Source organism: Lonchura striata, chromosome Z, assembly GCF_050655825.1.
Source record: "Lonchura striata isolate lonStrDom1 chromosome Z, ASM5065582v1, whole genome shotgun sequence".
In the NCBI taxonomy this organism is placed as follows: Eukaryota; Metazoa; Chordata; class Aves; order Passeriformes; family Estrildidae; genus Lonchura; species Lonchura striata.
The window spans coordinates 21202701-21229509 of NC_140740.1; the positions used below are offsets into that span (position 1 = coordinate 21202701).

At 38.7% G+C, this 26809-nt stretch overlaps 1 pseudogene; it reads right to left on the reverse strand.

Annotated features, from left to right (window-relative positions):
• Positions 1–707: 707 nt before the first annotated feature.
• On the reverse strand, positions 708–25484 carry LOC146763683 (uncharacterized; annotated as a pseudogene).
• Between the last annotated feature and the right edge of the window lie 1325 nt (positions 25485–26809).

Below are 26809 nucleotides of genomic sequence, written 5' to 3' on the forward strand. Positions count from 1 at the left end.
AAGAGATGAAATGCATAATTCTGCAAAATCAATTAATTTTTACTTGTGTTGCTTTTGCTGCAGAATTTTCTGTCCCAGGTATTCCAGAATGGGAACTTTTTCCTTTGCCTCCAGCAAAAATAATATGTGATGACAGGCAACATGTATAAGTGCTGGGTGTTGACTGGATGTTACCAGAATTTGTGAATAAAACTTAAGAAGGAACCCACAATATCTGCTTGAACACTTAGCAATCCCTTTTTTTTTTTTTTTTTGAGAGTGAGCCTAAACACAATCTTCTAACTAAAACTGCTCATCTTTTGTCAAAGCGTCAAGAGCAAATATTAAAACACCCCATCGGAGAGGAGATCTCTTTGGTCCTAATCCTCTTATGGGTCACTCATGAATCTGTGGGAAGATCTTAAAGGGCAACACCCAATTAGTTTTTCCCTCTCTCACTTTTAAATGTTTTAGCTGCAACTATGGACTGTAGAATTCAACACAGAGCTTCTAAAAAAGTATCTAAGACAAGAAACCAGCCCACCTTATGGGGAGGTCATACAAATATGTTTTCCAATCTGAGTGGCTGCTGTGCTCTGTTTTAATTTTTCTTCCCTTCCCTTCCCTTCCCTTCCCTTCCCTTCCCTTCCCTTCCCTTCCCTTCCCTTCCCTTCCCTTCCCTTCCCTTCCCTTCCCTTCCCTTCCCTTCCCTTCCCTTCCCTTCCCTTCCCTTCCCTTCCCTTCCCTTCCCTTCCCTTCCCTTCCTCTTCCCTTCCTCTTCCCTTCCTCTTCCCTTCCCTTCCTCTTCCCATTTTATTCCCTTTCTCCTTTTCTGTCTTTTCTTTCCCTTTTTTTTCTTTTTCAGTCTCCTTGGCAATAAATCATTTTCATGGAGTCACAGCATGCTTGGGGCTGGCAGGTCCTGACCCACCTGTTCAGACACAGAGCATGTTGCCGCAGAACTGTCTCCAGTCAACTTTTTAATGTCTCCAAGGGCAAAGACTCCACAATTTCTTTAGGCACCCTGTTTTAATACTCAGTGATTTTCTCAGTGAAAGAAATATGGTTTCTGTGGAATTTCTTGTACTTTCATTTGTGCCCATTGACCCCAGTTCCATCACTGGGTGACACTAAGAGACATCTCACTTCATCTTCCTTAATATCCTCCATCAGGTATCTGCACACTTGGTTGAGATCCCCCCCATCTCTCCATCATATTTGAGGCTCTAAAACACATTTTCTGCTCAGCTAGAATAGAAGCACTGATGGGATGGCTATTTTGCCATAACTAGCAACCTCAATGTTGCCATCTTCTGGAATAATAACAAATCATTAACCACCCTCAGCTGGGTCATATGCTCTAATGAATGTAGGAGTAAATGGCTCACAAATGTGGAGCTTGGACAGGCACCATTGACCTAGGTAAATAAGGTACTGTGCAGAAAGCCTTTGGGCCCACATAATTACTGCAATTTCTCCTTAAATGATAGACCAAGTATCATGGTCCCAGAGCTATTATTCTTATTAATGACCTCAACCTATTTTTTTTTTTCTTTCCCTTCCTGTTTATGAAATAGTTCCAGTTTTTTAGCTTCATACTTCTTAAGAATTATTTCACTGTATTGTATGATTTGAAAAATAATATTGTGGTCATTAGACATGGAGGAAATTCTTTAAAAACAGCTGCAAACTAACATGAGGATTTTTTAACTTTTTTATCTGAACAAAATGAAGAGACAGAGATTATTTTTGTAATGAAATAGGGATCATCTTCCAGCATGCCTATCTCTGCAGGCTAATTCTTTAATTTTGTAGGCCCAGATTTTAGAAACATAGCTACATGAATTTTTAGCTTTTAGGCAGATACATTTGTAATATGTTAATGTGTATATTGCACTAGATGATTTAAGATGTCATGTAAGCACTGTACTTATATGAGCAGGGACTTAAATTTGCAATCTGGTGCAAGTTAGTCTGATCGGAGTTTATTTTTGGAAAGTATGAAGGTACCTTCTGGTGCAGTTAAAGTCAAAGTGAAATAATAGGAAAGCATAAGGGGCAAGTATGATTCAAGACAATGCGGAGTTAGAAGGCACAGGCTTTCAAAAAATCCCATAGTTTTAATTCAATATATTATTTGCAGAAAGGTCTTACAGACTGTACATCCTTTTCTGCAAATTCTTGAACAATAATCTATCAAAAGTTCTGCTCTAAGTTCAGCCAACTCCTCTGTTGACAAATAAAAAAAATAATAAAGCTTGGATTTTGTCTCTGGAACAGTGAACATCTGGTAAATACCAGCTGTTTACCTGTTACCCATATGTGTTTCCCATGCAATTGAGAATTACAGTAAAAATATATCCTTAGGGCTAAGAGCCAACAGATACACAGCCATAAGCATCCTTCTTGTCAGAACCTGGGGTTTGGATCTAGTTTTGCTCCTATTAAATTTTCTCAAACTCAGTCAACACAATGTTGGACATCTTCCAGTGTATTCCTCATTTTTTTACTGTGCTAAGCACTTGCTAATAGAGGTGAAACTTGCAGGTTGTGGCTTCCATCAGCACTTTTGCCAACTTAGGCTGATTAAAAAAATAAAAAATCATGAGACTGATATTAAAGTCAAACAATTTAATTTGCTTGCTGACTCTGGAAACTAAATGCATTATGATCATGAGGCCTTCTCTACAAATGCAACTGCTGGAAATGTGTTTTATAATTTTTTTCTCCAATGACAGGCAAGGTAATAATTTTGTGGGTTTGGGATGTAGTTTTCAGATGGATGAGTGAAAACAACTAAATCTTGCACAGCTTTTCAAATGTTTTTAAGATGGTGATATTTTGATACTATTGTAGTTATTCACTTTCTATGTAAGCAATGCTCCAAGATAAGAAAGCATCTGTCTTCTCTTCCCTGAGGGCACTGCAGCACTTGGAAAACAAAATTTTGTTCCTCTGCATCTGGCTAAATATGTTGCATTTTGAGAACTTTATTCCAAGTGATTATATAAACTTTGGGTATCTGATAATTCTGGTTTCCATGTAACGCATAAAAATAATCGGTTATCACAACTGAAATTTCCCAGATGTAAACTACTCAAAAAGGCAGAAGAGCAAATCCCTGGTTTTCCAGGTTGCTTTTGCCTATTTTTATTGACTATTAAGTGTCTGTTTCCTGCTGGCCTGCCTCTACTCTCATCTTGAGATCCACACATTACATTAATTGCCTTTAGTGACCAGGCACTGCCAAACTGCTTCAAACTGAAATGGAGATGAGTTATGTTACCTGCGTGTACTGAGCTTATTTGTTGTGCTACGTACCATCTGCTTTATTACCTAGGATCACATAATCTGGGAAGGTCAGATGGCATCACTGAATGGTTATAATAATGCAGTCTAAAGATCTTTGGATGCATCAGCACATTAGTTGCGATGAAGTATACATATTAATAAAAAATACTTGTTATTTTATTCTAGTTTTTTTGCAAAGCCAAAATCATTCTTACAGAAGCTTGAAATAGTGCAGATGAGTATCTGAAGAACTCCCCAAACACTCTACTGTTTGTAATGGACCCTTCAAAGGATGTGGAATAAGAAAGCAGGGGCAAAGGTATATTTTGTAGGCTGTTGTGGTAAAAAAGATAAAAAAAGATAAAGCAAAACCAATGCATGCTGCTGAAAGAAAGGAGAGCTGTGCAATGAAAGAGACTGACAGAAGCAGTCTGAATTTTATGCGGCATATATGGGAAAAGTTGCATCATATCCCAATGTTCTAGTTTTTGGGTTGGGTTTGTTTTTGTTTTTTATTTTTTCTGTTGTTTTGGTCTTTTTTAGTTGGTTTGGATTTTTGGTTCCTTCTTTTGGTGTTGTGGTAAGGGAAACCTGATAGACAAAATATTGGCAAAATCTAGGTTTACTGACAATTAGCAGTAGGACTGAAACTTGTATAGAAAATCTATGATAATATTATAACTTTGTAGCGTGACCAAAATAATGTCCTAAACTTGTGAGCATGAAGAAACAGAGAGCAGGCATAAGGACATGAGTTATCGACATGATTTTATTTCTTCATAAGAAGCAAGTCCTCACTCTTAATACTGTTTTAAATTTATTTATTTTATTTTTAACTTACCTAATTTTCTATGATTAGGTGGGATAATGTGAAATGAAACCACAGTATGTTTGGGGAAATAATAATTTGGCTTTTACTACTACTACTACTACTACTTTGGTAAAGTAAACTGTTCACATAAACACAGGGCTGGCCATTAGCCATGCAGCTTGCAAGCTATAAATATGGGAAAGCTAAAGTTCACCTTGATTTCAGGGGTTATATAAATTTGGCACAGAAAGACAGAAAAGAAATTGAAATGCAAGACAAGTGGCACTGAGGCCTATAATTCATGATAAGCCTATCTACTCTACACTCAGATTTCTTCATCAGTAGGAAAGTGCAGATGAGAAAAGAGTAAAAAGCTGATTCATCATGCTCATAAAACTAAAGTGTTAACATATTTTTTGAGTGTGAACACCCTTAAAATCAAGTAAGATAAGGAATCAGAATTGATTGTACATAGTAATGTTTTCTTAATTTAATACTCAGAGATTGAAAGCTGGTAACCATGTAGTTTTGTGACTTCCAAGTTTTCATGTGCTAAATGTTGCTGGAATACCTGCTCTCTATTATAGTGACCCACTGTAATTGCATAAAGAGGAAAAAACAGGGTCTAAAATTACACAAGGGTTGATTTACAGCCCAGTGAATCAAAATGAGAAATTTGGAAGTGCTTCACTGTGAATGGAAAAGTTGTCACAGGCGTGTATCTAGGAAGATAAACCAGCTACACATGGAGTGATGATCAAACTTCCTTTCCTTCACCTCCTCAGGATCATCTCCACAGAAAGACACAAGCAAATAATCCTCATGTCCCCATGGGGCTGGTGTCCAAAACAATGTGGTTCAGACATGACTGGCACATGCTGGTGGTGTGTGACTGGCTCTCTTCTGCTGAGACTGCAGCAATAACAAGGTTTTCCAACTTGAAATGTGAGGCTTCTTGGTCTCTGACCACTCTGCTTGTCAGAGAGCCGAGTCCTCGGAAGCCGGATAGCGTAATGAAATCTTCCTCTATGAAGGCGGGACGGCTCACAGGCGGCTTTTTTCCAGGAGCGTTTATTGAGGAACAGCAATTCAGGGAGCGAAGGGAAAACAACCTCTCCGGGAGGGAGCTCGCTCTGAGAGCGTCGAACAGGGGGCGGAATCGGGATTATAACGGGGACAAGAGAGGGAGGGTCCAGGCATGAAGCGTTCAGTGAGGGAAGGCTTCGGGGGCAGAGTTAGGGTCGAGTGGCAGGGTTATAACCAATGAGGGTAAGGGGAAGGAGCGGCTTCAGGGAAGGAACCAATGGAGGTATAAAGAACAAAGAATTTTCTAGCACCAAGGGATGACAGACATACTGATTGATAACAGGGGAGGCAGGGAACTACACACCTGTCACCTCCCAGGGTAATTCGGGGGGACAGTTTCCCAAGTCCCCTCCCACAGAAATGCGCAAATATGAATTGTGTCTTGGACAGAGATAAAAGGGAGAAGTATCCCAGGTGTTTTCCCATAGCAACCTGTGGTTCCTAAATAATTTCCCATTGCTTTTAATTGTAAAGAAATTGAATGTTTATTCTCCTTGTAGTCTTATGATTCTCATATCAGCCTTAAAAACCAATCTTCTAGAAGCAATGGAAGGTCTTAAAAGGCTTCGTTTGCTGTTTAGTCTTCAAGACTTTTGTTGCTCTGAAAAAGCTCCTAATTGCCATCAGACTGGAGTATTGTCTGCGTCAGTAAAAACACTTTCTAAAAACTCAGCATGAAAGCTATCTGTTTGAAAATACTTACAAAAGTAGACCATGCACAGACAATTCTTGCACAGACCACTGTAAAAATAAGTGAATGGTAGAAGTGATTTTTTTGCTACAAACCACTAGGTCACAGAGGCATATATCAGGTAGAAATCAATTGCAAGCAAACAACCAGATCTTGGTATTAATTCAGTGGCTCATTCTTCGCAATGTATCCTAAGCTAAATTAAAAAGATATTTCAACATAGTCAGGATTACATTTTAGGGATTTTATGATAATGAGGAGGGTCCTTAGTTAGCAACTTTATCTAATTGAAAAACTTAATTTCAACTCTAGAGATAAAAATTAATTTGCATATTTCCCTTCTCCTTTAGACCCATTTGCAAAACATGAAGCATTGCAGTGCTTCTAAATCAGAGCCTATTTTTTTTATTACTGCTTTCAGAAATGAGAGTGGAAGTAATAGACCTGGCAGAGCTTCCAAGCAGTGCTATGCCATTGCTATTCATTGCATCTACATAAATTACTGGTAGCTGGGAGGCAGCAGGAATGGAGCTACAGTTGTGACCCAATAAAGATGAGGTGCAGAAATTCTTGATATAAGTACATAGAGATTTGGCTATCCAAATTCCTTAGGACTCCAACCCTTCAACTGGAAGATTCATCTCCACTTCTTCCCAGTTATTACAACCTTCCATGAACATTAGTTAGAGCCTGATTGAGACTGGATAACCTGCATCTCTGCAGGAGTATTGCCTTTATTCATGATCTATAGAGGTGATGATAACTTTTCTTTTGCTCTAGTAGGTTAAGCTACGACTGTGAAGCTTAATGTCTCCTAATGTTTTGCCTATATTTAAAATAAATTTTTATTTCACAAACTGTACACAAAAGTAACTTTTTAACTAAGATTTTAAGTAAGAACATTTATTTTTTTAATCTGTGCAAAAAAACCCTGAACTTTTTTTCTTGAGCTTGTTTTTATGCCTTTAGGAATGCCACACCTAGAAATGTTCTATTAACCTGAGGCAGGTCCCTGCCTGTGCTACACCACAACTATGTAAGTAGATGTATAGGCAGAAAGTTCTCATCCTGACCCAGACTTCCTGGCTTGACCTTTTAATGCCTTTTAAGTGGTCTGTGACTGACCCTGATCACTATCTCTAGCCCTAAGCCTGACCTGGGATTGTCACTCTTCATCCCAGCTTGTCACTGTGCATGTCAGCCAAAACAGGGCTCCTAGCTTTTCTGCTCTCATGGGGCTGCTGACCCCTTTCCTGACACCCTTCTTCAGGGCTGTGGAGAGAAGCCTTCTTAAAGTGGGGCCACGAGCCAAGGGAGAAATTATGGAACTGAAAAAGGCACGTGCATTTTGCCAAAAAAAGTGTAGGGCTCCTTCACTTCTTACTCCTACCCTTTGGAAAGCTTTGGGATAATTTATGTGCCAAGAAATTATGTTGGTATTAGACTGAAGTGGCTCAGAAATGAAATAAGCTGTATTTGTGAAAAAAAAAAAAAAAACTGAAATGCTTCAACTACATCTACCTTGCATTATATTAACTTTGTCCATTGAGAGCAAAATGTTATCTTATTCAGGCTGTGGTGTTTTGGAGTATTTTTGGCTTGGTTTGGATTTGGACAAAGGAAAATTCTGTAGAAAGCAGTGAGTTGTAGTTAACATTTCTACAGACACAACTGAACATAAAAATGCCATAAAAATAATAAATCTTGCTAGCTTTCCACAGCTGAAGAAAATTTTGGACAGGCTACAGATAAGCTAGAAACTGACCCATGCATTTTTAATCCATATACTTTTGTTTCCTTTATCTAAAACATAGTTTGTTTACTTTATTCACAAAAGAGCTTGAAGATTGGAACGGCAAGCTCCACTACGATTCTAATGAGTTTAGCAAGGCTAAATGGTACAAGATAACACAATCTAAGGAGATGTTTTTTCATCTTTATTTTCTGATGGTGTTCGGAAAAGGCCATAAAATACTCTCAGACAAAGATGCTTCAGACCTAAGCATACTCATGTGTTGGAAAGATTATGAAAACTTGAATTTATTCTTTGGTAGGCAGAGCTGGGGGAAAATTTCTGAAAATTTGTCCCAAATTCATAAGAATTCTATAGTTTTCCAAAGCATAGTTTGGTGAATATATATTTTGACTAGGAGGCACAGGTTAACACCCACTGATCTGGTGGGGGTTTGTGACAACTTCAGTCATCACAGCTATTCCTCTTCCCTGAAAATGGCTGATGAATTTCGTGGGAGAATCCTGTCTCTGTGCCCACCCAGAGGTCTGAGTGTAATTCTGTAATTCTGAGTAAGACACCATTACCCTTCCCATATTTTTAAATTTTTCCTGGTCTCTGTAGGCAGCTCAGAATTCCCTGTCTCAAACATCCATAGAGTCAATGGACATCTGCTTTACTACTGGAAATCTGTCCAATATCCTTTTCAAATAAATGAATTTAATTTGCTGCAAAATTACTCATTTAGTTCACATTTCCAGTGCATTTTACTTCTCTGTTTTGATACTTTAATTTTAATACCTACAGTACCTTAACATTTTTGAGTTCACTGCTAGGCTTTCAGATAATGTTTCAGTCAACATTTTTGCTCTCTTTTCACAGGATACTTTGGAACTCCAGCTCTTCTACAACCTCATATAACTGTTCACACTATTATCCTCCAAGGCCAGTCTTCTAGTCTATCTTGCTGTCAAAAATGACAATCTCTTTTGCATTCCATAAATTATCACCAGAATACATTGCTTATTCCTTGCCATTACTATGCTTTGAGCTTTTTTCAGATTACTCCCTTACATAACTGTGCTGCAAGGTGCTATCCAGGATTACTCATGCCTGAGCTTAATTTTCTTCTTCAATTAAAACGATTAAATTGGTCAGTCAGGAAATCTATTAATTATTTTTCCTAAACTCCAGCCGAGCTAGAAAGGACTCTGAATAGCAGTCAGTCAGAAAATATGTTAAGTCCTGAATGTGCTGGAAGTGTAACTTGCAAGGTTAGTAGATACATCACATGTCATCACCTTTAGAATGGACATTAAAATTAACCACATCTAAAAAGCTGGCCATGGGTTTGAATAATACAGCATTTTTCTGATGCCAAATCCAGTATGACACTTTTGTTTTAGTGTCTGTAAGGTCACTGACAAGAGAAAGAATTTGCCTTCTCTCTGAGGAAAGCTAATTCTGAGACTCTGAAAAACATATTAATATGTAAGAGAATTGTTCATGAAGAAATGGAGGAAAATATGAGAAGAGGCAGAAAAGTCCTGGAACAGAAAGGTGTTGAGAAATTTGGGTTTCACTAAAGACAAACATAAAAGCACTAGAGAATGAGAGCTGGCCTGTGAGAGATTCAGTCACTGAAGTTGAATGGAAGGGAATGGGAGTTTGTACTGATAACAATAAGGTTATTGTTATCTTGTTATCAATACAAAGTCCTTTATATTGATAACAATATTCCAATAAGGCGCCAATAAGAATGAAATTATGATGGTGTTTGCTTCTAATTTTCTTTGTGTTTCCTATCAGAAACTGACATAAAACATTTTAAAATTACATCAGCTGGATGGGGGGAGGAAATAGTTTTTTGTGTGCTCTTAAGTGGCACATCAGAGCCAGCAAACTCTTGAGTTTGCTATATGAGGAGGACCAGCCAACCTAGCCTGATATCCACCACTCCTTGAGGCTCAGCCCTTTGCCTGTTGAGAAGATTCAAAGGCATCTGAAAGTGAGTATTTCACTAAATTTGATGGGGATTTTTCATGGGTGTAACTTGCACAGACTCTCTATGTTTGTGTGCATGCAAGTGTGAATCCTGTGTTCTTAGGTATCTTAGATTTGCATTCAAGTTAGACCTGTAAGTGAGTTACTGTCATGCTTATAGCAAACTACCTAGAAGCTACTGCTAAATTTTTAAAATTAGGCTTTCAGTTTAAGTGCTGTTTAAACCTTTAGGCCTAAATTGTTTTTCAAATACAGGACTAGGTTTGGCAAGGAAGTCCACTCTGAATCTTATGACTTGAGGGAATCCCTTCAACCTCTTTGTCCTTAACCTTTTACATTCTTTCCTTGTTTGCATCCCCAACCTCCACCTAGATAATTTTTGGATGATTTTTGGTTTTTAGTTGGATTTATTTTAGATTTTTAGTCCTATTTTGTTTTTGTGTGCTTTAACCATCCAGTAAGTAGTAGAGTGAACCTTGCCAACAAACTTTCATTGCTTTCACTTTTATATTAATCCTTCTTTTGCTCACACCTTTGCTGGTGTTTTTTTTGCATGACCTAAATCATTCCTTTGCAACAGCTTCTAAAGTATTTTGAGGGTGGATGACAGATGCAGAAAGAAAAATCAGCTTCTGCACTTCCTCTTGGGAAACAAAGAAAATGTAAGTCTGTTTTCATTTACATACAGAACATTTTTCCACATAATTTCAGTTCTTCTACTATGAATGTTGAACATAGTCCATTAAAGTTGCCAGAATGCTACACTGCGTAAACTGACTTTGCTTTAGGAAAATTTGTTTCCACAGAAGAGGATATTATGCATACAGCTTTTCCTTACAGCACTTTCAATGGCCTTCACTGCTTAACTGGCTCACAGCTGTCAAATCTGTCTTTAATGATCAGATTATCTGCAGCAGGGTACAGAGGATACTTTTTCATCTTCATACATTGCCTCAGAGTTTGAAGAATGGTTCATTTCCAATGTCTGATCTGTGAGTGTTTTCTAGAGACTCACCTGAAGATGTGCAGGGTACAAAACTGAACACACATCAAAGAACTTCCCACTTAAAAAAAATAAACTAGTGACAGATGCATTATTAGGTGTGTAATGCACAGAAAGTGTAACTGGCAAACCCAGTTATTTGTAGGGATTTTGACTGGGGGTTACTTCTCTTTATGTTGTGCTAAGTGTTAGTAGGGACAGAGAGATAACAACACCTCTTGGACTGAGGCTCACGGAGGTAATTTTTGTTGGACTTAATAATGGTTACTGCAACACTGTAGACATGGATTGCCCCAGGAAATGGCATGCATTACATCAGTCATAGCACTAAATTTCTCATTAATTTAGTTCTGTGTCTTCTTCTTACAGCTTGATTCCTTTTTCCCTCAGAGTGGTATAGTCTGGTCTTTAAATAGGTGGAGACAGAGAGATTCCTCAGGCATTTGGCTGATCTGCCATGGCATGGGTCAGGACTTTGGTCTGTCACAGATCTATTGCCCTTTTACTAACCTACTGTCCCTTCTTCAGAGATGTCTAATCTTAGAGTTTTTGCCCCTGCTTTGAAACTCTGTTCAAGCCTTTACTAGTTTGACACAGATACTTTTTCTGGTCCTTGCAGCCAGGGTCATAATCTCAGTCTCAGATGCTAGCCTCACTGTAGATGTGGGCTGTTTCTAACTGGATTCACTGGAAGACTATACTGAGAAATTCACCAATTTTTAGTGTGTGTTAAACAGACAGGAAATCTGCTGTCAGAGAATCACCAGCAATAAATTCTTTCACAGACTATTAGGAATAAAGTGAAACCTTTGGAACAGGCATATCAAAACTTGTCACAGTGCTAGAGTCCTCCTACTATTATTTTCCTTTTCTGCAGCTAGACAGATGTGATGTTATTAGAGACACTCATGTATCACCTGGCAGTCATCCTCCTTTTAATTTTATGTGTGTCAATAAAGTAGTGTGGAGTTGTCTGGTATAACAATGTCAAAGAAAAAATGTCATCTCTCTCTATGTTTAGAGTGATTTTAAAAGACTCTGTCCTTATGTGCAAATCAATATAGTGAGGTATAGAATATATTCTTCAAATACAGAACTGGCCTATTCTAACATATTTCTTTGGGAGAGTATCTGTGAGATGAATTATAAGTGAAATTTCATTCTGTGACACTTTTGACATATATTTTCTACAAAGTTCTTTCTTTTTCCATGTCACTGTTTTTTAACAATCTGCTTACAAGGATGATATCTAGATTGCTTAGAAATACTTTATTTTGTTTTATATGCTTTATAGGGACAATAGAACTCTGGGCCAAAGAAGAAAGCTTTGATTTCTGTATTGCTCATTCCACATTATTCCTGTGTGTGCAATACAAAACCATAAATATTGCATGAAATCTGATAGCTTTACTGAAGCAATGTGTCATGCTCCTTGTCTTTCGATTGCAGGACATCACATGGGGAAAAGAATGGAAAATGGCTTCGGTAGTGTCAGATTTCAAGGTCTTTATGAGCCCAGAATGGAATGACACTCTAGATAGCCACAAGTTTATGTTGTCTCAAAAGTTTATTGGTATCCCACTGAGATGATGTAATTCTTATGCTCCTCATCATTCAGTTTGTAACTTCTTGTATGCTGTACTTTTTAAGTGTCTCTTTTCCCTGGGATACAGAAAGAGCACAGACTAATATGTTAATCTCCCTGGCACTGGTCAACTCATGTGTCCCTTGGACTGTTTGCTTTCAAAGTAATTTCATATCTCTCAACTTTTGTTGAAGCTGAGGAAAACACAGCATTCTCTGAATTTGATGCAGTCAAAAAGGGGAAGGAAGAATGAAAAATCAATATGAAAAATTATTTTCATTTAACACCTCAGTTGTCTGACAAGATCATTACACTTTCTATTTTCATTTCTCCCTTAGTCAATTGAATGCTGAATTGTCAATATATAGCTGGAGAGGTGGTGGATTTATTCCCTTCCTGCATCATATAATTCACAGTGAAATCCATTTCTGAAATAAAAAACTGCTGAGAGTATGATAGGAATAGGACTGGATTTAACAATTAAAATCCCTCCAAAGAATGCATTTTGTGTTCTATTGCAGCCTTGTGAATGAGAGTGGAAGTGCAACTAATTTAATATCTTGCCAATCCTATGAATTTTAATAGTGTATTATCATGTCAGTCATTTTATATGTGAGTCTAACTAGCAGTTGGATACAATTATTATAATAATTTCCTATAATTGGTAAGCTGGAAGCAGGAGTACTTAACAGCTGGATAGAATGCATAAGACTTGCAAATAAGTTTTTGTTAAAGAGTTGTTCTCTTCAGCCTTTAGATTTCCGCCCAGCATCCTGATGGTATGTCTTGAACCAGTCATGAATCATCAGTCCATCACCACATAATTTTCCTCCAATTCATCACTGGAAAAGATTAATTATTTGAGCATACAGCAATGCTTAAAAATGTTTGGATATTATGCTAGAAAATTGCATCTAGCCAGCCAAAATGCCTAGAAGAGTTAACTTTGTAGTGTTAAATTGATAAAGTGAAAGGTGAATTGGTTCATAATGTGCCTAGTAGAGAGAACATTTTGATGTGTGATTTTTTTATCTTACAGGATGAAAACTCTTGTGTTTTTTTCTGGATTTTATTTTTTTTTTTTTTAGAGAAACCCTCAAGTATTGAAGTGTAGTGGCTCCAATTGTGATGGACACTAATAATTATAGACTCATTTTCCTGCCATATGGACAACTGAACCAAACTAAATGATGTGATGCTTTATTTTCCATTGGCTAGGCCATGTGAAACCTATTGACAGTCTATCTTTCCTCCTCTTCTCCCTCAGTGAATATAGAATAGAGGGAAATTGTATTTTTTTTCTAATGTATTATGCATTTTGCTCTTTTACACAGAGTTTTCACAGCTGTTGTTTCACAGCTATGTATGTTCATTTTACACACCTACCTATGCACACATGAATATTTGATCAGCATTTTGACTCAGAGGATTAATCATTACCCGAAATTAATCAGAAGATTAATTTCTAGTAATGATACTTATCCAGAGGACATGTAAATTAGGATTTAATTTCTGTCATTGTTGGCATCACAAACTTATTGGACTGTGAAGAAAAATAACAGGACGATATTAAAAAGGATGAACATATGGGGTACTTAAGGGATTATAGGCAGTCTATAATGGAGTCCCAGTGTAGAATTTACAGCCAAGAAAACACATATCAAAGACTCTGTAAGTCATAAGGAAAGGTGATGTGTGCCTTAACAAGCTGGAGGAGTATCTGAAATTTTTACAGAAATAAGTTGCAAATGGAAAAATGAAAGCTCAAGCAGGGAGAAACCTTTAATGTAAGGACCGGTCCTCTGCAAATGGCTACAGGATTTTACTGAAAAATTCATGAAGGAACTTATTCCTTGCCTATTCATTTGTTCTTAGAGTTTACCTTCTCTATTACTTTATTGATATAATATGAAATCTATTTTGAAGTATTAAATACATACTTTGTGGCATTTATTAACTAGTAGAAGGAAAGTAAAATGCATTGCTACACCAAGATTTTATTGCTTTTCTGTCTTTTATTCTCCTCTCACTGTTATGGTGACTAATTATTGAGAACATGCTGCTTTTACTGGGTTCTCTCAAGGCAAGCTAATTACATGGCTCTAATTAAGTGATTTGTTATGCAGACTTGACTTCTCCCATTTCATAGAAAGTGACTTTATACTGTCTTGAGAAAGAGAAAAGAGGTACTTATAAAATAAGTGGCAAAAAACTTCAAATCTTGATTTTGTCTCCAGAGGAAAAAAATGGGAATATAAGGTACTCCACTGAAATTTTTCTTCCTGAAGAGAGTAGGATGCTGACAGTATCCTGATATTCTGTTTTCACATTTTTCACTTACTAAATTCTAATCTCCCTAAATGAAGGAACTTGCAGGAACACAATATGGTAGGAGATATTTAAATGACCTTTATACCAGGTGGCATTCTTAAGAATGAGCTATTTGGGCAGTCTTCAAGAAATAACCTATTAATCTGAATTTATTTTTTTAGTAGATGGACTTTCTTGGAAGACACAACTGCATTATATATCGTGTACAAGGATTACTCCTAAAAAAGACTGAGGTGTATAATAATGTTATTATGCATTGCATTTGCTCCACATTTTGAAAACCTGGGAAAAATTAAAATATATTGTTGTTTGTTTTATTTAAAAAGCTTCAGGATCAGTGAAAAATATATAAAGAGTGTGTATGAAATTATGTTATCATTGCTGTAAGCAACTTATTCAAATCCATTTCTATAATTAAAAAGGTTTATAGTGAAACAGTGTTTTTAGAAACGGATGATATGACAGGAAACTACAGTTTCCACATCAACACATATCCCTGTAATGCTTTTAATAAACATTCATAATTTACTTATGTGTTTGCAATATAGCTGGCCTTGTCTCAGACTATTGCACACTGATGTTGCAATCTTTACATTAATAAATTAAGATAAATGTTTGAATTTATGGTTAAATCTAAGTATTTGATGAGTTAACTCCATTAAAGTGATCCATACATATCATATGGACATAGTTTTTTCTTTGTAGAAAAGATCTCAGCTCACATAATATTTTTGAATGCCTCAGATGTTCAGTTCTTAGTGTACATTTTTTTTTAAAGTATACATGAAAGATGCCTCACAAAATTATATGTAATGATACATATCCTTGGTATAAAAAAATCACTATCAGTATTTCTTTATCAATCCTTCCTTGGAACTAGAGAGAAAAGTAAAGAAATATTCTGGAATAAAAATGGCTTATGCTGGCTGACATATGATCTGTGACATGAGCACTGACATTCACAGTTTTTAAGATACTCAGGATTTCTTTTCCTTAAAGATAGGTCTGATAGGAAGAACTTGGGAAAGAATGCTTTGATGTTTGAGTAAATTAATATAATTTATATCCCTTTGTTCTCTTTTTCCATTTATACATCATATTCTTTCTTTCTGAAACTAAAAAATGTTCTGCTTTTTTACCTATTTGGTATTAAAGTGGAGGCATTTCATCATCTAGATAAAGATCTATAAATATGTACTGTGACTAGTGATAGTATTTACCAGGCACTTATCATCACTTTCCTGTAAAAGAGTAATCAAAATGTTTGAACAGCCCACTTGTTTTTTTATCTAATATTACACTGACTTGTCAAATCAAGAATTTGATGAATGATGTCATCTAAATTCAATGGGCATCCATAAAAACAGAAGTGATTTTAGGAAAAAAGGGGAGAAAGAAAAATGTGTCTTAAACTTTGGAAATTATGAGGAAAATGGCAATAGAAATATAGCTGGTAAATGATGATGTTTGGAATATTATGCTAAACTGACATCTTCCCTAAAGACACCTCAAGGCAAGCTCTACCTGAACTCTAAATCTATGGAAGCAGTTGGATCCCATCTCTTCATTATGTTAAGAGACATGAAACCTAAATTAATTTTTGTTGTTAGTTTTTTTGAAATCTTTTGTTTTGGAAAAACCTTTAAGCCTTATTGCTCTTTAAAGGAGGTCTCCTTCACACCTCTAGAGTTCAGTTGGTTTTATAAAAATTGTATTGTACAAGTTCTAAATTTAATCATATATTGTGCTACTGAATGCTTCTAGGCAATGGAGTGAAAAACTTGATGCTACAGCCCTGTGAAGCTTTGAAATCCTTCTCTTTGCAGTGGATAATATTTGGGCCTTTCTGCTTTTTAGATTTAATAATACAAACATAGCATTTGCAAGGTTTTGTAAATCATGCTAGCATACCTAACCTCATGCATTTAACATCTAATGGGATCAATGCAGAACCATTCTTACTGTCACTTTTCATTCTCACCTAGCTCAGCAGATGCATTGAGATGATTAGAAATAACAAATTAAATAAACTTTATATATATTTTCACCAGAAATCAGAACTCTAATGTTATGAACCACTCCACTAAAGAAATCAATTTTATTGTCAATGATTATGATCTAAAGACAGCATTTTGCACCTTCTTCTTCCAATTTATATTGCTTTAAATTATTATGTAATATGGTTGTAGATGTTTAATTTCCTCTGGTATTGGATAAAAAGAAATACATTTTTTCTTAGAGTATTCCTTCAGAAATTTTTGCTTCAGCCATTGGAACAAAGTTGATACTACTTATGTAGGGAAAGATGGTTCTCTGAAATGACACTGCTCTGCTGGGAAATCTGAAATAAGGTCATTGATGAACTGCTCATCTTCCTACACATGTGCTCTAGTGCAGGAAAGGCGGGTGGCATTTGCAGCAATCTATCTGTGTTTGCATGCTAATTCTCTCAAGTTCTTTTACCATCTGTTTCTTGCAAGAAGTCAGGCTGACTGGTCCTGGTATTTTTCTACACTTGCTATAACAATAAATCTTGGCACTTCAAATGCTTTTGTTCTCTGGTAGCTTTCCATTTCACATGGCTACACCCATGACTTGCTAACCACAGCATGGCAGTTGTGGCCATCAGCTGGCTGCTGCAATTATAGTAACTTGTATCTCATCTCTTGGAATTTTATGCATGAAGTCCAGCCAACTAGCTGACCAAAACTAAGATGCTTTTACATAATGTATTAATATAATTTTGTAATTCATAGAAAACATAACTTACAGGAACCACAGTTAATATGTACAGTATTCTGCCTGAAGTATCTATAAAAATGGCAATGTACATGTCAGATGACTTTTTTTCTTATTATAAGAAACTGCTTTAACAAGTGTGTTTATGTGATTTGAGGCTCTTTTTTTTCCCCTTGATTTTTTTGCTGTGAGGAAATGAAACCAAAAAAAATTGGTCTCAACATCCCTTCTGGGACAGCAGGGATCCCCACACGTCAAACCCCACATTTACCTTTACCCTTACTAATTAGATCAATTCTGCATTTAACCTTCACTTACAAACAATATGAAAACGATAAAGAAAATTTGGGGATGCCAGATGTGAGTAATGGCCTCACTCTAGTGACTGCATCTCTGTGCACTTTGCAAACTTGCAGAATTATTTAAGGGAAATTAAAAAATGAAACAGATTTTGTGTCTCCTATCTCCTCCCACAAAATTCCTGATGTTCCTGGTTATTTAATGTCTCTGCTTTATGATAAGGACGAGAGCATGACTAATCAACAGCACATTGCTATGGCATTTCCCAACATGCAAAAATATTCCTGTCTTCTGCTCACAAATTCTAAAGAACAAATTAAAACAAAACAAATAGAGGTTTTCAGAGTGTTAGGAGGAAAAATAAATTTGCGAGAGTAAAAACTCTGTCTTATCACTTGATGGTACATGGTTTTTGCCTGTCCATAGCTTTGGGAGAGAGTTTTCAAAAGTATTCTTTGGAAAAAAATAACTGATTTACAAGTGGAATGTCTCAATGAGAATCTTAAAAGCTTTCTATTTTCTTCCCTCAGGAAGACTTGGTGAAATTGTAGCAGGAGGTGAATTAGAAATGTTTTGCTCTACCTCAGAATTTAAAGGACTGCTGTGCCTGAAACTCCTAGAGTGAGGAGCGTTCAAAAGCTTTTGTACAGACTTTCTGAAAGAATGTCTCTTAAAAATCAAAATGTATTGAACCAATATTTAATACAGTGGTCTTGAAGTTCTTAGGCAATTGAGTGGATCAAAAAGGAGCATGAAGAAAACAGAGATGTGAATTCTGCTGCTTTGAGAAAAAAAGATACACTCCTTATTCCAAAGGGTCCAGAAAAGGAAGTCTGCCTACAATGTCTCTGGATTGAATGGGATTTCAGCTACAAGTTGTAGAAGCAACCTCGAAACTCTTACCCCCATCTTCATCTTGAAAAGAACAAACCTCACCCTTTGTAAGGGTACAAACCAGGTGAAAGGTCTGACTGTGGAGGCAAATCAAGGTGACTCAACCAAAGTGGCTGCTTTTTAAATTATTGTTACAATTATTTGCTAGTTTTTATTTAGAAATTCACTGCAGCATGTAAAAAGAAGTAGATATTTTTTAGGCACTTCAGGAAGTCAGCTTAGTGCCTCTGAATTGCCATTAAGTGCAGAGGCATCTCAGAAATATACCTTCACTAGAAGGAATTTGGGCTTTGTCATAAACGATGACTGTGATTGAAGGCAGATTACTGTAAGCAGCTTATTGCTGACTGTGGTATGGCTATGAAGAGAAAACAAATTCACCAAGTAAAAATAAGTTTGATAAAGTAAAATCCACCTACAAATAGCTGGATCTATGTGTAGGTGTTACCTCAGCTTGAAAAATAAGGATTGTACCAACCAGGGCAGCTCGTAAAACAGTGCATCCTTCTCAATTTGTTGTATCTATGTTTCTATCCTCTCTTCTCCATCCAGAGAGATGGAGAAAATCAGTAGCCAAGCATAACTTCCAAATCTACAGGTGGAAAACCAACAGTGAAAATACAAGAAATTTTATAATTCCACTAGTAGGATATCTAAAATGTAGGAGATAAGAACTTGTGTAGCTGACATTATAACTCGAAAAGCTAAATATAATTAAAAAAAAAGAAGAAAAAATAAAAAGAAGGCAAGTTTTCTGTACTTGGGAAGAACTATATTTAGCTATTCTAAAATCTTGACTATATGAGATTCTCAAGGCAGTTGATTTTATATTTTTCAGTGTTGTGTCAGCAAGCAAAGGCTTATTTAGTAATAAATTGAAACTTGGTTTATCATGAACTAGTGTGGCAGAGAGCAGCTAAATATTGTTGTGGGAGAAGGAGGAGCCTGTGCAAGGGAGTCCCTCATTCCTCAAGTATTAATAACTATTCAGAGTGAGACTTTTCAGTAGAGAAATATGCATCCTGGAATACTCCTGCTGTCATCAGAGATGAAGCTGCCACCTACTCTTCTGGAACTGTATCATGCTTAGTAAAGTTTTCTTCTTTCTTAGGTTATTTATTTGTGCAGTTCAGGCAAACCTATCAAAAATTAACACTGAATCTTAAACCAAAATTTTAAAATTAAAAATTAATTTAAAATTTAAATTTAAAAATTAAGTTTAAAATTGTCTTTGAATTTTGTCCATCTTTTTCTACAAGAAATTGAAATACTTTACAACAAATATTTCAGTTATTCTGTGATATCTCTATCTCACTTCTGCAAAAGCACAGTTCCCCTTTTTTTCCTTTTAAGGTGAAGTTTCAATGCCTTTTATCAGGGTTTTCCATTTTGTTTTACTTTGGTTGGATAGTTATTTTGGGAAAATATTTTGAAAAAAAAAACTTTAGCCAGTTACTTGCACAGAAAATATCACAGAATTGCTTTGAATATTACAAGATCATTTTGATCAGTTTCATAAAGTACTTTATAAGGAATTAAAATTGTAATTCTCTCTTGTGAAAGAGAGTTAAATTGCTGTTATTTCATTAAGAAGCTGAAGAAGGTTTTATGAGTATTTCAAAGTTAATTGTGTCTTAAAACCATGCATGCTTCACTGCAAGGAGAATATGAATTTAAACTTGGCAGTTTGACTGAAATTTTATAAAAACAACATCAGTGGTGTTCAGTAAATATGAAAATTCATTAAAAATTATAACTGAATTTAGGAGAAATATCAGGAAAATAAATATATTATATAGGCAGTACTCTGCAGAAGAGAAACTAAAAAATAAAATCCAACAGCATGCCGCTTTTTAAATTTTAATTTTAACTTTTTCAATATTTGTTTAAGCTAAGTGTCCTTTTAGAAAAGGTGCATTTTCCTTCCCTGGAGCTCCTTCTTTTGCGTGGAACTGATTTCACTTCATTTAAACATGTCTAGTGAGGTGAAGTCACAGAAATATTCTAAAATCAGAGTTTAAGCTTGAGCTCCACACTTAAAGATTCTGCCTTGTGTGAGGGTTGTGTGTGTGTATATGTCTATTCATTTCTTCAGAGAAAAGAGGGAGCATAATACACCAAAAAGAAAACTCCATTGTATTAATTATGAGTTTCTGATTTGATTCAGCAACTGTCCATTGCTGAATGTTGTATTTAGATTAATGCAAGCATTTCCATCCCAGACCTACCTTGTCACTGAATTGAAATGACAAAGAACCATAGCTGATTTGTAACTTGGAGTTATCATTGCATTGCTCTCCTAACAGAGTTGTCTTACACTGCTCCAGATGGTTCCTCCAGTCCCCAGCATCACAACAAATGTCCAAATATCCCTTTGTATCCTGTCAATAAAAGCCTTTTCTCTCTCTGTGCTTCTTTCTGTGGCACGTCCAGGGTATCCACTAATTATTTGGAGAGAGGTTGTTCTTGCAATAGTCAGCCAATGTGCAGAACAAAGAATCTGAATGACAAATGTCCAGTTCTTTCCAATCTAAATTATTCTATGGTTCTGTGACTTAAAAGCCTTTCATTAAAACTTTATGATACTTCATTGGTACTTGGGTAGAAAAGGCACTACAGATTCCAGATTAATCAAACAACCAACATGGCGTCTCTAAAGAAGGAAAATGGTGGGAAAGGACAGAGTAAAGAGCTCTGAGTTTCTGAGATGACTGCTTTGTGTCTTGGAAGTAGGGAAAATAGATCCTAGCAATGAGACTTCATGTTTTCTTTTAGGGAATGTGTTTTATTACCAGTTCTATAGAACAATTGAAAACATAGAAAAAAATGGGAGTTTTCTAAGAAACTTAGCTTTAGTTGAAACCCCATTGCTGGTTAATATTTTTCCAGTTAGGCCCTTCTTCTTTTACTATTGATAGTAACATTGTAGTGCTTAGCAGTGGCAGCCATCCAGGCTGTAGTAGTGGCAGCCATCCAGGATAGATGACAACCTCTGCTGTGTCAAAAGAACGTGAGTGAAGGATTAAGCAGTTTGGAAAAAATGGACTCCAAGAGCAATATCTTATGGCCACCCATCAAAAGCAGGTCACAAGTGTGTCCTGAGTATGCTGGCTGTGCTTGTTCAGTGTACCTGAGCTCAGAGGGGTACAAGGCATACGTCTCAAGACATTCCTTTTTAAAGGAAGGACTATGTAAAAGAGTTGTACCATGGAGCACATAAGAGTCTAGTTATTTCCTGAGAGATGTGGTAGACCTCAAGAAAAGAACATCTTGAACACTGGTGATCTGAACATGGAAGAGAAGGTGAAAGAAAGCACTAAGTCAAGCGTTAATATGTTCATCCAGCTGTCTTCATGGCTGCAGCTGGGATCAAAGCACCTTTGCTTAGAGTTTGTCCAGGTGGAACAATATTCACTCGCAATTAACTGAATGACAAAGAAAGAACTTTTCCCAAAGCCTTGTTTGGCAGCTTCCTGAGCCTCTGACATGGCTAAAGGCTGTTCTGAAATACAGTCTAGAAACCAAGGCAAGGCCAATTAAAGAATGGAACCCACTGGAAGAGAGTGGGAAAAGAACTGATAATATTTGCACATTTCTAAGATGCATACAGAAAAGGAAAGCCTGAAATCTAGAGCTGGAGGCTTATCAGAACTCCAAAACTACCAGCCTGCTCTGAAAATGGCTTTGCTTGTGAAAGCCTTAAAGTGTTGTCACAATCTGCTTATAGCGGGGTGTTGTGATGGTTCGTTAGCCTATCCCAAAGTGCAAAAAAGGCAAACAGCAGGGCACCATCAGTTTAATCACAACAAACTGACCTTTCTTAGGGGCCAAAACCAATAAATGTGATAGTGGGGTCAGAAAAGAAATAAAAAGGATAGAGAGAAAGAGAGAAGGGGGGGATGGGAATAGCTACCAACACAGGTGGGGTTCTCACTGGTCTGGATGATGGGGAGCCGTCTTGTTATGTTGGGGAAAGTCTCCAAAGTCCTACCCAACCCAGGGGTCCAGTTATAGTCCACAGAGGGAAAAAGGGGGGAACAGTCAGAACAACGAGAGTCTATTGAAATTGCTGTGGGGGTAACAGGTGTATCTACAGAAAATCATCCAGGCTGAACAAACACAATGAAGAATAAGTCCATTGAAGTTACTGGAGAAGAACAGGTCAGGTCATTCTCCTCCCCACTCTTTGTGGTAAGGGCCTCAGCCTCAGTCCTTGGGGAGAGGGTTCTTGATCTCCGTCTGTCATGGTGGTAATGAGGCAGATGAGGGGTCTGCAGTGAGAGACCACCAGAGTCACCCCAAAAGTTCATTCAGCTTAAAGGTGGAGAGTGAAGCAGGAATTGCAGAAGGCTGCCCTGTGCTGGGTCCATGCTGGGTCTTCACCAAGTCTTTGCCAACTCCTTGCCAAGTTCTTGCCAGGCTCGTTGGGAACAGCCAACGTGACAGTGCAGTGGCTGCACCAGCACTGTTGCCTTCTCCAAGCCGGAACTGCAGTGGGAGAAGGGAGTTCCTGCTCATAGCAATCAGCAGGCAAATGAGTGAGGGTCTTCAGACAGCCTCTTACAAGTGTCTAACTTGGACAGTTGTTTAAAATGAGCCCCTCCTAAAGCTGTCCCTGATATTGCACAGAGGTATCACTGTGATTGAAGAGCCCATCTGTACTTCAGGGAACTGTCACTAGGATCAGCTGTATGTTGCTCTTCCAGCTATTCTTTTGTCTGTTTATCTTGCCCAGGCATTTCTCTTTTTATATAATTAATTATTTTGTAGGACTTTCTTCTGGTTTATTTCTGTTTGACATTTACATCTGTTGTCCAGGTTGAAAGCTGGTTTCTGAAGACATCAGGAAGGCAGAGCATATTCCCAGTCATTTTCTAGGTAGAGGTACAGCATGTGCAGGAAACCTGGAAGGCCAATGATATAGCAGGCTGCCTGAAAAGAAGGTTGTCCAGCCAATCAAGGGGAGGTGTATATCCAACTCTGGGGTCTCAGCACCAAAATGATGTGGGTGTGCTGTGGAGACAGACTGAAAGAAGTGAAAAAGAGAAAAATAAACAAATATTTGCCAATGAAGTTGTCCGCTATTTATCTCCCCATCAATTCTTTACAGAATTAAAACAGTTGCTGCTCTTATTTAATTTTAGTTAAAAATATTTTAAAATAATAAGATTTGAAAATTAACTATATTTCCCCCTATATGTAAAGGTGATTTTTCATTTCTCATTAAAAGGCAATGTGCTTCTAAAATTTCTTCTCTTATAAACTGAATAACAAGAAATATATCTGTCTGCTGTTAAACCTCTGTCTCCCCTTTAATCTCAGTCATGTGTTACCCATGAGATACATGATTCTCATATAGCACTATTATATTGGTTTCTTTTTCAACAAGTCATTTTTATTCTACTCTCCTGGGATACTGTATCTACTTGACATATAATTTCAGTTAATTCCTTCCAACTGGGCAACTCCAGCTTTTTTATTAGTAGGAAATGAAGACTATTGCTTTATAAAATATTTTTCCCAGATTTAATAATGGTTGGAGTCACATTTATTACTTTATCCTTCAATAATACTATGAGTAACAATAAATCTGTGCTGAAACAACTTTATTTGATTGGGACATTGAGATAAAATTATAATTCAGGATCAAGTTTGCAGTAGACCTTGCTTGTCTGCCAGAAAATTTACTCTGCATGTTGCCCTGGTTGGCACAGGCAGCACAGAGAAAGCAGAGCAGAGCAGATGTGCCAGCGGCTGGGCAGAGAGGAGCACTGGAGGCAGGCTGAGGGCATCGTCCTGCATCAAGCCCAGCTGCCTCTGCTGCCCCTCTGCCTTTGGCTTCTGCTGCCCTGCAGGGAGAAAGCACTGCCCAGAGTTTGTGTGAGGAACATAACCATTTATTCCCTTTTCCTTCAATGAAGATTTTGAGAGCCTGCTAGAGTTGTCAGTGGGTTGGCCTCTTGCAGGGCTGGGGAGAGTCCTGGGGGCTGGGGACCTTTCTCTTAATGGGGTGAAGTGGTCCCCATGGCAATTGGTCCCAGCCCAGGACAGGGGTGGAGGAGCTGAAGCTGCTGCCCTGGGCAGAGGGACCTGCCACTGTCACCACCTCCTGCCGTGGCTCCTCCTGGGGCCGGTCCCACTCCATGGAGACAGCCACAGGTGGGGGGTGGCTGGGATTCCCAGGGAAAGCAGCCTCCGATGTACCAGCTTCATCCTCCACATCATAGACTTCGGGGCCATGGGCAGGAGCCCCTGTCCAGGAGCTGCTGGTCTGGGGATTGCTGGAGCTGGAGCTGGAGCTGGAGCTGGCGCTGGCCACAGGGCTGTTGTTGTCATCCCTGATGGCACCAGAGCACAGCAGCCTCTGAGCCTCCTCGCTGCACTGGCCCACGATGATGCTGATGATGCCATGCACCAGTGGAGCCGTGTGCTGCTCGAGGACAGGCTGCAGCCCCTGCACCAGCGCCTCGGCGTTCAGCCCCTTGAGGCACAGGTCGTGCAGGATGGAGCTCTCTGCAGCCTCAACCAGCCACCACCAGCGCCGGAATATCCCCTCCAGCCTCCGGCGCAGCCAGTGCCGCAGGGGCTCCAGCAGCTGCGGCTGTGCACGGAAAAGTCGGGCCCACACCTCGGGCAGGAGGCCACCCGGGAACTCCGGCCCTGAGGGGCCCTGCTCAGCTGGGGACAGTGTCCCCTGTGGCGCAGCTGCACAGGACACCACAGGGCCATGGGGCTGTTCTCATCCAGGCAGCCGGGAGCTCTCCCTGCCCGGCCGGTGGCCACTGGCAGCTGCTCCGGGGCGGTGCTGGCTGTGTCCTGATGCTCGTCTGAGTGCTCAGAAAGCCTGATGGTCTTTATGGGTGTCCTGCAGAGTGGGCACGAGGGATTCCTGTGTACCCACCGCAGGATGCAGCCCAGGCAGAAGCGGTGGTGACAGGGCAGAGCAGAAGTCACATCCCTGCAAGAGTCCTGGCAGATGGGGCAGTCGCCGTCTGGCTCTGTGGCCATCCCAGGAGTGATGGCTCCAGGCCTGGCACCGAGATCTGCCAGGAACAGGCTGTGCCCAGCACCAGAGAGGCCTGGCTTGATCCTCTCCGCCTTGGCCACTCGTTCAGTAGAGTTCAGGCTGGAGCCAGAGTGGCCCTGCCAAAGTCCGAATGGAATCAGTGAGGGGCACAATGTCACAACCCACCCTCTGGGATGTCACAGCCCACTGCCCTCTGACACCCCCAGTGACAACGCAAAAGGCATTGGAAACTCCTTGGAACCCCAAGGCAGCAGTGAGGGAACGTGAAGTCACAATCCAGCACTGCCTGATGCCACCATCCACAGGTCGGTGACATCAGAGTCCTCTACCCTGTTGTGAGAGATGAGGTAATATTTTGCTGAAGGTTGTTAGGTTAAAAGGTTATTAGTTTAAAAACAAGAGTTGTTGGTTTTGTGTGTTGTTATTTCTGGTTTGGATTTGCTCTAGTTAATTTGTTGGTGCTGCTGCGGACTGGGAAAGTGGCCAGGTTGGAAAACCTGATCAAAAAGGAAATAGGATGAGAGGGGAGGGGACAGAAAGATGGTCAGTAGAGATTAGAAATTCCCAAGTACCCAGCCAATGGGAAAGGGGACAGGGCCTGTGCCTGGCCAGAAAAGAGAATAAAATGCAGTCATTTTGGAGGATGTGTGTGTTCAGCTTTTGTGGGAAAGAGGGCATACATACGGCTCAGGCGAATTGTTACTATTAAACAGATTTATTTTGCCACCACGACTTTGTCCTCATTTAATTGTATCTAAAAGTTAGTTCACTTCTAACATTCGATGACACAGCAAGCCTTCCATCCCTGCAGGCACATATTATCAGGATCAAAATGGAAATATTGTTTCCTAGTTTCAATTACCATATCTCCATGATGCTCTCCCTCAGCCACCTGCATTACATGTCCTTGGCCCTGTCTCTAATCCCTGCTCCTGACACCTTGCCATGGTTTCCTGGGGACAGTCCTGGTGTCTGCTCACAGGGCCTCTCACCTCTCTCCCTTGGAGAGGCCATCACATCCTGGCCCTTCAGGCCAGATCTGTACAAGGTTTTGTCCCTTTTGGTTTAAAGGTCAGAGTTTATCTTCTCTGCAGCCCTCCTGGATCGAGGGTGATGGACTGGGCACAAGGACACTGATAGACTGGCACATCAGAGCCACAAAAATATGATGCTTTAGTTGATACTGGTGCACAGTGTACTCTGATACCATCGGGACGTGTGGGGGCAGAGCCTGTTTCCATTGCTGGTGTGACAGGGGGATCACAACAATTGACTCTGGTGGAAGCCGAGGTGAGCCTGACTGGGAAGGAGTGGAAGAAACATCCTATAGTGACTG